This window comes from Odocoileus virginianus, chromosome 15 (assembly GCF_023699985.2).
Source record: "Odocoileus virginianus isolate 20LAN1187 ecotype Illinois chromosome 15, Ovbor_1.2, whole genome shotgun sequence".
Taxonomy (NCBI): Eukaryota; Metazoa; Chordata; class Mammalia; order Artiodactyla; family Cervidae; genus Odocoileus; species Odocoileus virginianus.
The window spans coordinates 8,478,031-8,493,878 of record NC_069688.1 but is presented as its reverse complement, the minus strand read 5'-3'; the positions used below and the strand labels follow the sequence as shown (position 1 = coordinate 8,493,878).

General features: G+C 49.8%; 1 protein-coding gene across 2 annotated transcripts in view; it reads right to left on the bottom strand.

The window, feature by feature from the left end:
- The window catches only part of ASAP1 (ArfGAP with SH3 domain, ankyrin repeat and PH domain 1), a 329,862-nt gene extending 314,807 nt beyond the window's left edge, over window positions 1-15,055 (bottom strand). Inside the window, exon 1 of one of the 2 annotated variants that reach the window (XM_070477002.1) lies at window positions 14,740-15,055. The gene's annotated coding sequence lies outside the window, so the exon portion shown is untranslated. The remainder of the gene's footprint in view (window positions 1-14,739) is intronic. The other variant, XM_070477000.1, reaches the window with a different exon arrangement.
- Window positions 15,056-15,848: the final 793 nt, after the last annotated feature.

Sequence of the window (15,848 nt, the reverse complement as noted above, 5' to 3'; positions counted from 1 at the left end):
TGACACAGGAGCCCCAGGGTCACGTGACCTGGGCACCACTCTATTCCTGGAGCTTCCCTGCACCTGCCCACACCTTCCTAAAGATCCCTTCACACGATCCACAAGCACAGCAAAGATGCTCAAAGACATCAGTCGTTGCAAAATGCACATCAGGGACTTCTCTGGTGGTCCAACGGGTAAGAATCTGCCTTCCAATGCAGGGGACACAAGTTCCATCCCTGGTCGGCGAACTAGGATCCCACATGCCAAGGGGCAACAGCATCCACAAGCCACAACTAGAGAGAAGTGTGTGTTCACTGCCCACACACAGCAGCGAAGATCCTGCGTGTCACAACTAAGACCCGACGCAGCTAAGTAAATAAATAATAAAACATATTCTTTAAAAAAAAGAAATAAAAATGCAAATCAAAACCACAGTGACACACCATGTCATACCCACTAGATCAGCTATCATACCAAAAAACATAAATAACAAGTCTTGGCAAGGATGTGGAGAACTGGAACCCTCTTATATTGCTAGGAGGATGTAAAATGATTCAGCCACTTTGGAAAAGCTTGGCAGGTCCTCAATAAATTTAAATACAGAGTTAACAAATGACTCATCAATTCCATCCTAGGTATATTCCCCAGAGTTGAAAAAAGGTTTTCAAACAAACACTTACAGGTGAATGTTTACAGAGGCAATATTCACAATAGTCCTAAGTTGGAAACAACCCAAATGTCTATCAACCGATGAACAGACAAATAAAATCTGGTCTACTCATACACTGGAATATTGTTCAATCATAAAAAGGAATGAAGTACTGATACATTGCTTCACCATGGATGAACTTTAAAATCATTATGCTAAGGGAAAAAAGCAGAAACATTACTTTGCTGACAAAGGTCTGTATAGTCAAAGCTATGGTTTTTCCAGTAGTCATGTATGGATGTGACAGTTGGACCACAAAGAAAGCTGAGTACCAAAGAACTGATGCTTTTGAATTGTGGTGTTGGAAAAGACTCTTAAGAGTCCCTTGGACTGCAAGGAGATCCAACCAGTCCATCCTAAAGGAGATCAATCCTGAATATTCATTGGAAGGACTGATGCTAAAGCTGAAGCTCCAATACTTTGGCCACCTGATGCGAAGAAGTGACTTATGAGAGAAGAACCTCATGCTGGGAAAGACTGAAGGCAGGAGGAGAAAGGGATGACAGAGGATGAGACAGTGGGATGGCATCACCAACTTGATGGACATGAGTTTCAGCAAGCTCCAGGAGTTGGTGATGGACGGGGAAGCCTGGAGTGCTTCAGTCCATGAGGTTGCAAAGAGTCAGACATGACTGAGCAACTGAACTGAACTGAACTGAAGAGAAACATTTAGACACATTATGCTAAGGGAAAAAAGCCAGACACAAAGGGTCACATACTGTACAATTCCACTCACCCTACCCTCACCACATATAAGGAACCAGCTCATTTCACCATGAGCAAAAGAGAAGGGGAAACTACTGCTTGTTCTAGCTCCCCTCTGCTGCAGTGAAAGTGAAAGTCACTCAGTCAACTCTTAACATATACAGTTCATGGAATTCTCCAGGCCAGAATAAATAAATAAAGAATAATAAATAATTAATAAAGCCTTTCCTGAATTTCTTGTCTGGTCTCTTATCAATTTCTATTAATTAAGAAGGCCCAGAACCCTGGTATCACTGAGATCAGTGATCTCTGATGTTACTATGGCAAAAGATTATGACTCGCTGAAGGCTCAGATGATAGTTAGTGCTTTTTAGCATAATGCATTTTTTAGTTAAGGTATCTACATTGGCTTCTTTTAGACAAAACGCCATTGCACCCTTAATAGACTATAGTGTAAACATACCTTTTATTCTCACTGGGAAACCAAACAAATTGCATGACAATTACAATTACAGCAATATTCACTTTATGGTCGTGAATGAAAGTTACTCAGTCATGTCCAACTCTTTGCGATCCCATGAACCATACAGTCCATGGAATTCTGTAGGCCAGAATACTGGAGTGGGTAGCCTTTTCCAGGGGACCTTCACAACCCAGAAATCCAACCGGGGTCTCCTGCATTGCAGGTGGATTCTTTACCAGCTATGATGGTGGCCTGAGGATAAGGTAAGGTGAGAACCAGGCTGACCCCCCAGGTCAGAGCAGCTGAAAAGACCAGGCTGCCTGCTTCTTCATCTGACCGCTCAGGCAACGGAGCCAGGGACTGGAGCTGCTGACTTACTTAGTAGGAGTAAGTCACCTCCTACTAAGCAGGAGGTGACCCCGATGTAAGGTCTTGAGGAGACTCCCCTGGCAGCAGCTTGGAGGACAGATGAAGCAGAGGGCAGAGAGTTGGGAAAGTGCCGGATGGCTCAGGGGCGATCCTGCAGAAACCTGGCCTGAGGCAGAAACTCAGCCTCTGTGTGGGACACACAGATGGCTGGACTGGAGATGTGGGGACAGGCTTCTGCAGAACCCGTTTGGTTTGGAAGAGGCGTAAGAAAGAAAGGGAGTGAGCCACCGGCAGTAAGAACCTCTTCCCTCTTCTCGAGGCTCAGATCTAGGGAGCCAGGAGACCAGGAAAACCACACCACAGCTCCACTTCCCCTTCCACATAAATGAAAACCAAAGAGCTGAAGTTGTCGGAGGGGAAGAGAAGACGGAAGAGAGGCAGAGACTTCCTTCTTTCTCAGCCATCTGCCATTGAAGCCCAGCACGGAACATCTAGGGATGCAGAGGCCAGAAGGACCAGGAGTCCAGGGAGGCTGTGGACTTGAGAGACACAAACATGTCCCGGCCTCATAAACAAGCCAGAAGGCTCAGGGCCCTCAATGGCTCTCCCACTGCCCTCTCCCAATCCATCCCCAGGCCAGCCGGTGTGACTGCCTAGCACCTTCCCTCTCCACCTCCCGGGCCACTTGCTGCCAGACTCCTACAAGGGCATCCTGAATGGCCTGCCCGCCTCCAGTCCTCGGCCTCACCCACCGGTCCATTCGGTCCAAGGTTCCCAGAGTCAGCTTCCCAAAAGAGCAAGGGTCACATCACTGCCCCACCATAAGCTTTCAATGGCTTCTCAACAGCCTCCAGGATAAAGCCCCAGCTTTGGGATGTGGCTCCCGACTTCCCCTGCAGCTCAGGGCATCCCGCCTCACACAGCAGATTCACCAGTGCTGAATCACTCGGTTCCCGGCACAAACCATGCTGTGTGCACCATCCACCCCTTGCTGAAGTGGCTCCCTACACCTGGGACTTCCTTCTCTTCCCGTCCCTCTTTTTCTGGCTAATTTTTATTCATTATTTAAGATTCAGCTCAAGGATTCCACCCTGGAGCAAGTCTTCCACCCTGGAGCAAGTCCTCCTGACCCTCTGTGCAGGGTGGGGTGAGGTGTCCCCTTCGTAAGTACTTAGTGATACCTTATTTCCCCTGCGATCACACAAACCACACTGGCTCACATTTACAGCACACGTCTGCCCCCAGTCATGAAGGACAATGCCACTGTACACCACGCAGATGGCACACAGTAGGCATCTACTAAAGAATGAGAGTGGGCATAGGCACGGACAATGGGAGGGGCAACAGATATTATGGGTGCTCAATGACTAAGATAATGAATTACAACAGGAAAGATCTGGAAAGGCTTCACAGAGAAGGGGCATTTGAGCCATTCTTCAAAGAGCTGGATATCTGGTAGGTGAAAAAAACAGCAAGACTGCCAAGGTATAAACATGTACAAGTTGGTGGTGGTTTCAAATAGGCTGCTGGGCTAAGCACAGGGTTATTAGAGGAGGGTATAGCGGACCCAGAATCACTCAAATGTTATGTGACATGGCCAGACCCTTGTGTTAAGATTGGGTGTAGGGGCTAACAGAAAACAGCTCAAAACCAGTCTCAAAGTAGGGTGTTCAGTGTCTTGTTCCTCCCATCTTTCTGTTCAGACACACTCAACATGTTCTCCCTAGCAAGGCCCCCTCATGGCCCCAAGATGGCAGCCATAGTGCCAAGTATCACATCCCAGCCCTACTACATCCCATAGCAAAGGTCCCATGGTATAGTCAAAGCCATGGTTTCTCCAGTGGTCATGTACGGATGTGAGAGTTGGACCATAAAGAAGACTGAGCACCAAAGAATTGATGCTTTTGAACTGTGGTGCTAGGGAAGACTCTCGAGAGTCCCTTAGACTGCAAGGAGAGCAAACCAGTCAATCCTAAAGGAAATCAACCCTGAACATTCATTGGATGCTGAAGCTGAAGCTGAAGCTCCAATACTTCAGCCACTTGATTCAAAAACTGGAAAAGACCTTGATGCTGGGAAATATTGAGAGTAGAAGGAAAAGGGGAAGACAGAGGATGAGATGGTTGGATGGTATCACTGACTCAATGGACATGAGTTTGTGTAAACTCTGGGAGATGGTGAAGGACAGGGAAGCCTGGCGTGCTGCAGTCCATGTGATCACAGAGAGTTGGACATGATTCAGCAACTGAACAACAACAATAGCAGGAGAGGCCATTTCTTTCTAAATGCCTCCATTTAAGATGGGAAAAAACCTTTCTCCATCCCCCCTGAAAACTCCCCTGTATATTTTACAGCCAGAGTTGTGGCATGTGCCCATTCCTAAACCAATCACTGCCAAGGAGGACAAGACCACAGAGGTTCACCACTGGGGCTGGGACTGATCTCTCTCAATGTCCCTGGAGGGTGGGCTCCTGAAGATCAGTGTTCTGTCAGCAAAGCAGAAGGGCAAAGGCTGTTGATAAACAGTCAACAGTGTCTTCTACAACTTCTTACCTGCCTGCCCCGAAGAACACCATTAAACCGGGTGCAACCTGCAAACATCCGGCATCTCCACCCTTCAGCGGTTCTATTTTAGGTCAGAGGAAGTAACTGTCCTAGGAGAGGAAACTGGCTCAGAGCTATGACGGGAAGGTCTATAAACACTGCAGTCTGCTCTTCTGGATCCGGAGTTCTGTGACAGTCGGGGGTAGGAAATAGCAGGGATGCCTGCGTTTCAGAGAGAGACCCCGGATGCTGTGGTATTTTACCTGAGAGTTTGCCTGTCTCCTTGCACAAATATTTGAACAGATATTTTCCTTAGGCCTCTCTTTCCTTAGGGACAAAGAGGCCTGGCGTGCTGCAGTCCACGGGGTCGCAAAGAGTTAGACATGATTGCGTGACTGAACAATAGGCCTCAACAATAAAAAAAAATAACCAGCACAAAGGCTTCCCTCGTGGCTCAGTGGTAAAGAATCCACCTACCAATGCAGGAGTCACAGGTTCGATCCCTGGTCCAGGAAGGTCCCACATGCTGTGGAGCAACTAAGCCAGTGAGCCACAGCTACTGACGCCCTCGGGCCTAGAGACTATGCTCAGTGACACGAGGAGCCGCTGCAAGGGGAAGCCCACGAGCCACACTAGAGAGTAGCCCCCGCTCGCCGCTACGGGAAAAGCAGGAAAAGCCGACACAGCAGTGAAGACCCAGCACAGCCAAAAAGAAAGAAAAAGAAACTGATGAATTAAAAATACCCAGCACATTCCTATCAGAAGGATTGTGATCCGGCTACTCTCAGCCTTGGAGACCAGACCCTTCCTCACTCCCTCCGCATACTAAGAGCCCGCCCACCCTGGATCATAAATTCTTTGAGCACATTTTCCCCAAAGGTTCCCCTTTCTGCCCCCCTGGGGTACTCTCCCTTCCCTGCACACTCACGGCCATCCATGCCTGTGTAGCTTTGCTGTGGTGAGGATGGACATCAGTTCAAAACTGCGAACAGTTCCGCATCTTTCTCTTCTAATCAGGTATAAGATGCTCTAGCCCACGGACCCTGAGTTTTCACCTTTGCCTCCCAAGTGCCTGGCACACAGCAGGATATGGAATGAAAAGTGTGTGGAGGGAAGAATCTCTATATTGAATTGGTCCTTGCTTTTTTCCTTCCATTGTTGATCCTGCAAATGAGAACTCATTTTTCCTTCTCCTCTTGATCCTGCAAATGGAACCCACTCACTTTTGTTTAGAACGGATTATGTGCCTGGCACCACTTTCTGTATATTAATATATGGCTTGGTTTAACACCTTTTTTAAAAAACCTGAAAGCTTTTTCAAAATTTACAGGAGAGGACACTGATGACCAGAAAAGCTAAGAGAAAAGTGTAAGGCAGACTCTCCCAAGGCCACGTGAGGAATTAGGATATGGAATTCAAGTTCAAGTCTTCAGAGGCAATGGTCCAGCGTGGGCAGTGAACACAGACCGCCTCGCTTAAAATCTTGCCACCTGTGCAGTATATGACCTCGGGGAAATTAGTCCCTGTGTGTGTTTCCTCCCACATAAAATGAGGAGAAAAAGAGTACCTGTTTCACAGAGTTGTTACAAGCATTAAACGAACTCATAGGAAAGCTACTTAAAGCAGTGCTTGACGTGTATTAATGTACGATAAGGGCTTCCCAGATGGCGCTAGTGATAAAGAACCTGTCTGCCAATGCAGGAAACATAAGAGACAAGGGTTTGATCCCTGAGTTGGGAAGATCCCTTGGAGGAGGAAATCGCAACTGACTCCAGTATTCTTGCCTGGGAAATCCCATGGACAGAGGAGCCTGGCGGGTTATAGTCCGTAGGGCAAATATTAGCTATTGTTATTGATCCCGAGTCCAGTGGTTTTCCCATTGTATCATGACAAATGCTCCTACTTACATATACCAAATCAAGTCAGGCATGAGAGTGATCTGACCAAAGGACAGACCCCACAGAGATCTTGAGTTCCATCATCCAGAGGACTGCTTCGGAAAATAGCACAGAGGCAACGCAATATACAAATTCCACCCCGCAAGGGCTCCCGGCTGCAGCTCAGCCCTCATTTGTGGAATCTGGGGGTGGGGGGGACCTCCCAGGGGAAAGACACAGGAGCCATTCAGCCACCCCAGTGCCCAACTACTGCCCATACGCCAGGGAACAGCCCCTTAGTCTGCACAAGCTTTGAGGAACTGAAATGCCTGCAGCTCTTCCCTGGAAAACCCAGTGCCCACGGTGGTGATGAGACAAGGTGGGGATGGGCAGGGAGTCTTCAGAACAAGGCACAGCTGGAGGGCACGTGGCCCCTTCCACCTTGATGACAAGAAAGCCCCCTTACCCTCTGAGGCTCCCCCCTCCTGCATTCATGATCTCACGCAAGCCGGCGAGAAGTGGGGGTCAGGACAGAATTATCACCACCTTGACATGGATGAGGAAGGGTGCTGCCAGAAGGTAAGTGACTGCTTGTAAGAGTCACATCACAGTCAATATCTAGTCAATTTCCAGACTAGAACTCTGGGCTTCTGAGTCACAATTCAGTGCTCCTTTCCATTAGTCTGTCTCCCACATCGGTCATTTGTCTTTTTCGATATATATGGTTCCTTTCTCTTTTCCTCTCTTCTTCAAGACCGGTTGTCTTCTCTGCACTGAGAGTTACAAAGATGAACAAGACATTTGAGGCCCAGCTTATTCCTGCCTCCCCAAGCCGCTGCTCTGCAGGGCGCACACACAGAAGTGTTCCAAGTGCTTGCTGCTCTGAATCACATCTTCACTACTGGTCTGATAAGGATTCTGGTTTTCTTTTCTGGAAATGGCAGTTTTTACATCTTTGTAAGTGTTCTTTCTTTTCCTTGTTTGCAAAAGAAGACTCAGTGTATTAAGCTGGCTGGTCTCTGCTTGGTGCCTGCAGGACAGGACAGCTGAGAACCCTCCATAAGGCCACAACCTCGCAGAGGTCCCAGCCTCCTTTGAAAGTGGGCCAAAACGATTCCTCTCTCCAGTGCAGAAAAATGACAAGAAAGCGCATTCTGCTTCTGGGTAAGGATGGGGGAGAAAAAGGCTTCTGTGCAAACTCTGAGGCCCGAAGTATGGACGCAGAGCTCAAAGATACTGGGGTTAAAAGCAGAAACTGGGGTTAAAAGTCTCCAGCTCAGCAGCTACCACAGCAGCATTTCCAGGATCTAGACAACCCTCAGCACCTTGGCTGAAGCACAAAACCAGCTCTGTAAATCCTCTTCTGCTACCCAGGAAAGGCAGGGTATGAACCACCATTTTGCCATTTCCTCCAAATCGGAAGATGCAGGAAATGGGAAAATAGGCTCCTCCAGAATTAATGTAACAGGGCAGTCTGAAAAAGAGTATTGGTGCATTTTAAAGCAAAGATATGAAATAAGAACGAAGAATTCTCATGGAAGAATAAGACCCAAGGATTCAAAGGCAATGGATTGGAAAGAGAACCAGAGGGAATTTCCAGAAGTAAAATGGAGAGTCATCAGAAACAAAAACTCAACGATGAGAAAATTGAACAAACATGGTGACACAGAAGCCACGGCACTGGATCCCGCCTCCCCGCCCAGTGCCTGCCCTTGGCCTGTGCCTGGCACAGGGGGACAGGAGGAGTAAGCCAGAGCCCCAGCCTGAGCCCCTCAAGATGCTCAGTCTGAAAGGGAGGCAACCACACCAGCAAATGCGTTTCCATACGGGACGGCGGTGATGATGCTTGCATTTCTGCACTCCTCATGCAGGATGCTTTTCCTCCATGATTTCAGTTCAGTACAAAAAAGTGTAAGGACGCCAGAAAGGTGGGGTCCATAGCAGACCCCAGCATCTTCTGGCTTCCTCTGGGCCATCCTGAACCAAGGTCACAATCACCATGGAATGTGGAGCCCTCTTATATTCCCCCCCTTCAGTTTGCAAAAATATTATTCGGAAATGTCAATAAGAATAGTACAAGGAACACACATGCCCTTTACCCACCTTCATCAATGGTTAATATTTTACTCCCCTTGCTTTTTTTCCTTTTTTTTCCTCACATGTAATTTTTATGTATTCAGAAAATACATATAATTATTTTCTGAACCATTTGAGGGCAAGTTGCCTATATGATGGTCTTTTACTGGAGTGCCTTCTGCGTTTCTGATGGACTAGGCAGTTGGGATTAACAGATGCAAACTGGTAGATACAGAATGGATAAACAATAACACTGTATAGCACAGGGAATTATATCCAATATCCTGTGATAAACCAAAATGGAAAAGAATATTGAAAAGAGATATATATATGTAAAACTGAGTCAGAAATTAACACGATGTTTTAAAGCAACTATATTTCAATAAGAAATATGATTTGTATTTTAATTTTTTAACAATTAAAAAGTGACTATAGCTGCAAGAGGGACAAATGGTCTATTTTGTTTTATTAATTTTTATTGCAGTACAGTTGCTTTAAAAATGTTGTCTTAAGATTCTACTGCATAGGAAAATGAATCAGCTACACTTATAAATATATATCCCCTCCCTTTTAGATTTCCCTCTCGTTTAGATATCCCTCCTACGCGAAAGGATAATTATTTCATTACAAAACTACAATGAAACGGGCACCCAGTATCATTCCATAGGCAAGAGTTTTATAAAGGCAGATGCCTTGCTGGATGAGTCTTGATGAGGGAAAGATGAGCCATCCCCCAGAAACCACAAACAGGCTGGACCCTCTTCTTCTTGTCCTGCCCACGGATGCCTGGCATGGGCCTGGTTCTCGGGAAGCCCTGCGACATCTGGGGGATGCACTAACAGTCACACTTCTTTACTCCAAGTCTAACCAGACTTCCACCTGGTATCCCTCTGTTGGAGAGACACTGCTTGCTCATTTCTGTTTTTCTAACGCTGTACACTTTCGCATTTCCTGACTTAGACCAGTAGAGGAAGGGGAAACGCCAAAAATACTACAAGACCGACTAGTTGGTGGCACTTCCAAGGGATGGGGGTCGGCAGGGGAAGCGCGGGCAGTGAGGGACCTCGGTCTCCCTGCACTCGGCATGCCGCTGGCTGGCAGAGCTGATGGGGCCCCCCGGCACTGAAGGTCTCCGGACACCGTCTGTTTCCGGGGAGTAGCTGGGACAAGAGCCCATTTTCTTCCAAATAACAGGGAAGGTGTTCGCAATCTGGTCTTAATCAGCCCCTCGCAGCGACGCAGAAGATGGGGTCGCCTGCCACAGGCCACGAGGAGGCCAGGTCTTGGGATGCTTTTTCCCCTTTCAGTTCAGATGGATTTGTCCTGACCAAACTACACACCCTCTCCTGACTTCTATTAAGGCCAATGGCCTGCTTTGGGAACAGGAATGGCTGAGTCTGGAGACTGTAACCATAGCTCAGGAACTGAGGTTTTAACTGTACAAAAGGCACACGTGTTGGGGTTCCCGCCATCCCGAGAGACCAACCCCAGGCAATTTTAAAGAGAGGACTAACCCCCTCAGTCTCCACTCCTTCCTGGGAGAAGATGCAGGGTAGGGGGGCGGGGGGAGGGTGTTCATGGGTTGGTCAGTTTAACTGACTCATGAAGTGGGGTAAAAAAAAGTGAATGTCCTGAGTTGAAAGTGAACAGTCTGGCCTACAGCCTGAAGGATGTGCAGTGAAATGAATCCTCAACTCTTGACTCCCCACGTAAAGCCGGGCATCAACAAGACCTTGAATGGAGGAATGAATAAATCTCAATGAGACAGTGAAATACTTGGAAGGGCAGTGAGGATACAAGTAGGGACTGACTTCCATCCAGGTACCACTACCTCCAGGAAGATGTCCCTGGCTTCCCCTCCCTCACTGGGTTAGGGGCCTCGCCCCACAGTCCCCATAACATCTTCCCCTACCAGCCTGCGAAGATGTCCACGTCCAAATCCCCAGGAACTGTGAATGTGTTAGGCTACACGGGTCACCGGCAATGGGGAACTAAGGCTGAATATGGAAATAAGGTTACTAATCAGTTGACCTTAAAATAGGGAGATGATTCTAGGGTTTCCCAGGTGGCTCAGCGGTAAAGAATCTGCCTGCAATGCAGGAGATCTGGGTTTGATCCCTGGGTGGGGAAAATCCCCTGGAGGAGGAAATGGCAACCCATTCCAGTATTCTTGCCTGGAGAACTCTATGGACAGAGGAGCCTGGTGGGCTACAGTCCTTGGGGTTGCAAAGAGTTGGACACAACTAAGCGACTAACACTTTCATTCTCGATTATACAGGAAGGCTGCTGTAATCAAAAGGGTCCTCAAAAGTGGAAAAGAAGAAAGAACCAGGGAAGGACTAGGACCAACACTGCTGGTTTTGAAGAAGGAGGAGAGGGTCAGGAGCCAAGGAATGCAGGAAGCCTTTAGAAACTGGAAAAGGCGAGGGAATAGATCATTCTCTAGAGCCTTCAGGAAAAAAAAAAAAAACAGAGTTCTGCCCACACCTTGACGTCAGACCCATTTCAGACTTCTGACCTCCAGCAATGAAGGAGAATAAACTGGTGGTGTTTTAAGCCACCCAGTTTGTGGTAATTTGTTATGGCAGCAAGAAGAAACTAATACACTGTTTATCATTACATAAAACCTACACATGCATACACTAACACGGGCGTCTCTAGTGGCGCAGACAGTGAAGAATCTGCCTGCAATTTTATTTATATGCCTCTCTCTCCACTTCTACTCTTCGCCCCCTGTGATCCACTCTTATAAAAGTAATCTCCTTAAAATGTCAATCAGACCCCACTCCTGAGCCTACATTCATCAGTTCCCCTTTGTACTTGGTGGGGTGATCGTCCACAGCATGATGCAGCCTGCCCCTGCCTCCCTCTGAAACCTCGCCCTCACCCCTGAGCATGCTCCCCGTTGCTCCCTTACACTCCGTCCCGCTCATGGCCCCACTTTCCTCACTCCCAGGATCACATCAAGCTTTTCTGTGCAGAGAACCCGGCATACTCTGAGCTCCCTGCATGGAATGCCCCCTCTGCAGTAACCTCTCCAGCCAGGCCAGTTTCCTCTTGATTTTTCAGTCTCTGAGAGGCCTTTCTCTGGCAAAACTAGGGCCATCCCTTCTCCCCATTCCCCTTCACTATGGTCATCATTTTGATCCTGGGTGTTTCTTTAATAACAAGCACTAGCATCTTTCATTCTTTAGAAATTACCTGCTCCTTTGTTCTGGAATTCGAGCCCCAGGAGGGCGAGGTTGGGTCTATCTTATTCATCACTGTATTGTCAGGACTTCACCCAGTGCTTAGCACGAAGCAGGTGCGACTAATTAAAAGAGAAAGCGCAAGGCTGACCCTGAGAGATGAGGCTGGAAATAGAAGGCCTTGAACACAGGATCCTATCCATCTCTGCACTCCCGGCACCTCCCACAGGGGAGACACTTAGCAAACGTGCACGAGATGAATGAAAGAATGACTCAGGTTCCAGATGAATCTGAAAAGTGCTGTCCTTTCTGGGCAAGGTTCCCAAAGAAGCAGCTCCCTCTCCTCCTTGGGACTTCTTAGGAGGAGGCAGACCCAGGGCACAGAGCAAGTGTTCAATAAATGCTAGTGTCTTTGTCGCCATTGCTGACACAAGGGCTCAGTCACATGGCCCAGAGAAAAGACCTGCTCTCCAGCCCATGCAGACCTAGTGACTGGGAGAGAAGTGGGAAGGAGGTACACAGGAGGGAAAAACGAGAGCAGGGACACGGGATCCAGTCAAAGACACTGAGAACTTAAAGGGAAAACACAGGAACGATGAGGCTCCAGGTAACATAGGCTCCTGTCTTTCCTCTAGACCTGCGGTCCCAGCTCTTTTGGCACCAGGGACTGCTTTTATGGAAGATAATCTCTCCACGGATCAGAGAGGGGGCGGGGGGCAGAGTTCAGAATGATTAAAGCACAGTATGGACGGTTTGGGGTCCTATGAGAATCTAATGTTGCTGCTGATCTGACAGGCAGAACTAAAGTGGTCATGTGAGCAAGGCCAAGTGGCTGGTAACACAGGTGTAAAACTTCTACCCTGAAACTCACCTCCTGCTGTGGGGCCTGGCTTTTAACAGGCCACAGACAGGTACACGGCCTGGGAGGGTGCGAACACGCCTGCTCTGGACTTTAGCCACCTGGGTGCAGTGTGGAGACGCGCGCAGGGAGGTGCATCCTCAGGAAGGGCGAGGGAGGGTCCTATTTGAAAGTACGCATTCATGTGGGGGCCTGCAAGACTGTGGCTGAGTTTGCAAAATCTGGCTCACTGTGGCTGGTGAGGAGTGGGGAGGTGGAGAGAATTTCAATTTCCTTCACCAAATGGCAAGCTTTCGAAAAAGTCCTTTCTCTCCAACATTATCACATACTAAAAATGAAAAACCAGCCCTTTGGAGCTCTCATAGTGAGAAAAATAGATGGGCTGCCAAGCTCACAAGATACAGGGGGGCTGGAAATCAAGCCTAGAGAACATCACTGAGTATATTACGTGCTAAGATACTGCCCTTTTCTGGACCTGGGGGTTTCTACTTTATACAAAAGAACAGAATAGAGAAAAGTCATCCCCCATAGAAGAAGCCACCCATTTTATATTTCAAATCTATTTGCTGGGGGGAAAAAAATCCATTTGGTGACTGAAGCTCCAAATCCATTTAGTGACTGAATAGTAGGGGTTAGGGAATCATTTCTCTAACTCTTATCTCAAAATAAGCAGTTTGAGATAACTGCATATCTCAGAAATAGCAGCAATAACAGAAAAGACAAAACAAGAGAAGACACTAAAAATGATGACAGTTACAATGCCAAGAAGACATATTTCCAAACTTAGTGGCTGACACAGACCAGAAACTGACAGTGTGAGGAGCACTGGACAGGGAGTCTGAACCCTGGCCACGTGACTTTTCCTAAGCCTGTCACCTCTCCTGGCTGCAGGAATAACAAGAAGGGGCTGCAACAACTGCTCTCAAACGTCCTGTTTCTTCCTTAACTGTTGAGATTTGACGCTTCCAGAAGATCTGCATCTAAGATCTAACTGTTATAAGGTGAATCTCCAACTGCAAAACAGGAAAGCCCTGGGCTGCAGTCTGATGGAGAGACAAAACTGGCCTAGATACTGAACTATGTTTTACAATCCCGAACATTACTCAGCAATCCATGCCCGGCTGTCATTCCAGGATCCAATGTGCCAAGACAACCTGACAGAGTCTACGGGAAAAAGGGGGAGAAAGTTCCTGCTCTCTCTGATTAGTGCGGGTAAAGCTGAGGTCACGCTGAGGATGGTCTGAAGTTGGCCCTCCATCCGCCTGCGCTAGTGGAAAAATTAATTATTGAAGGAAACCGCTTTAGGAATGCCCGGGAAGAACACTCGGGATGTATGAAACCGCAGAATACCAGACGCCAGAGAGTTTCTTTTTTTTTTTTTTTTTTCTTTGAAACTTCACGTTGCTCTCAGAAAATGCAGCAGGTCTCCAAATGGTACAAGGAGAAAAACACAAGCCACTTTCCTGGCTTCCCGGGAACAAACCCCAAGCCCCGAATGGATTTTTTTTTCTTCTTTAGTTTCGTTCGCTGTAAGCCAAGTGGCCTAGGGCCTGCCTGGCAGCGCCGAGTCCCAGCTGGGGCCGAGGGCCGGGGGCCGGGGGCCGGGGCCGGGCCGGCGGCTCCAGAAACGGCGGGGAACTTTCCTCCGCCGCGCTCGAGACAATGCCGCGGTCGGCTGGGAGGGCGCTGGATCCGCGGGGCCTGGACCCCTCTCCGGGAGGGCGCGCCAACCCCCCACGGGCGGTCCCACCCTCCCCACCCCCGCGCCTCGGGGGGCGCAGACCCCCAGCCCCCGGACGGCCGAGCCCGGCCCTGCGAAGCCCACGGCCAGCTCCCCTGCGCGAACGAAGCCGGGACCCGCCCGGCGCCCCCGTGCCGGCGCCTCTCCGAGCGGGAGCCGGGCAAGGGGGTGCCGACGAGACCCCCGCGCGGCCCCGCCGAGCCCGCCCGAGCGCCCCGCAACTCACCGGGACCGGGCGGGCCGCTGGGCATTATTCCATCGCGGGTTCGGTGGCGGCTCCCTGGCGGCGGCGCAGACGCCCGCGCCCCGGCTCCCCTCGGCCGACCGATCGCGGCTCTCAGAGCGGAAAGCGGGCGGCGGGCGGCGGCGGCGGGAGCAGCCGGCGGGGCGGGAGGCGCGGGCCGGGGGCTGCTCGAGCGCAGAGAGCCCGCCCGCGGCGGCGGCGACGGCGGCGAGGCGCGGGAGCCGAGCGCGGCGCAGGAAGGGGCGGGCGACCATGTGCCGAGGGGAGGAGGCCGCAGCGACGCGCGCGGCTCGGACGATCCCGCTCGGCGGCGGAGGGCGCGGGCTCCAGGAAATCCAAACACTTCGACAGGAAATCGGAATCCTGACTAAGCATTCCCGGCCCGGGGGCCGCCCCGCGCCGGGGGCTCCCGCCTCGCTTAACCCTTGGCCCGCCAGCACGCAGGAGGGGAGTGGGGGGGGGGGGGCCGGTGGGCTCCCCGACATCGCACGGGGAGCGCGGCGGCCGGACACCCAGCGGCGGACCAGCGGGGCCTCCGACCCCCCGACTCCGGCGTGCGAGCTGGGCCAGTGTCGGGCCTCCTATCTCTTCGGCCCCACACTGGCGCTGGCCTGCCTCCTCCCTGCTCAGATGTAGAAGGGGTCGGATTTGTCCCGATAAAACCTTGGCCTTGGGAAGTGCCTTTCTAAGTCCCCTGACACCAGGAAAGGACCTTGGTCTCTCTCCCATCCTGCAAAGAATGAACTTGACATCTCCTAGCCGTTTCCCCTATTTTTCATAAAATAAATGACTTTACCTGACTACCACCCTCCCACCCCTTTCACTGCGTCCGCGTTGCTAATTTCCTCATGTTTTGCCCAGTGCCAGGGGGGCAGGACCTTTCCAGGTCAGGATAGTATACAAATGGTATGGACGGTCATAGTATGAACTTTGGACTCTGACCCGGGTTGGAATCCACACTTTGCCTTTTTTCTAACTGGGTTACCTTGGGTAAGTCACTTAACTTCGCTGAGCCTCCGATTGCTGAAATGTGAAATGAGGTGGTCATAGTGCTCTCATAGGTTTGGTTTGGAAACCAATTGTTTAGACCG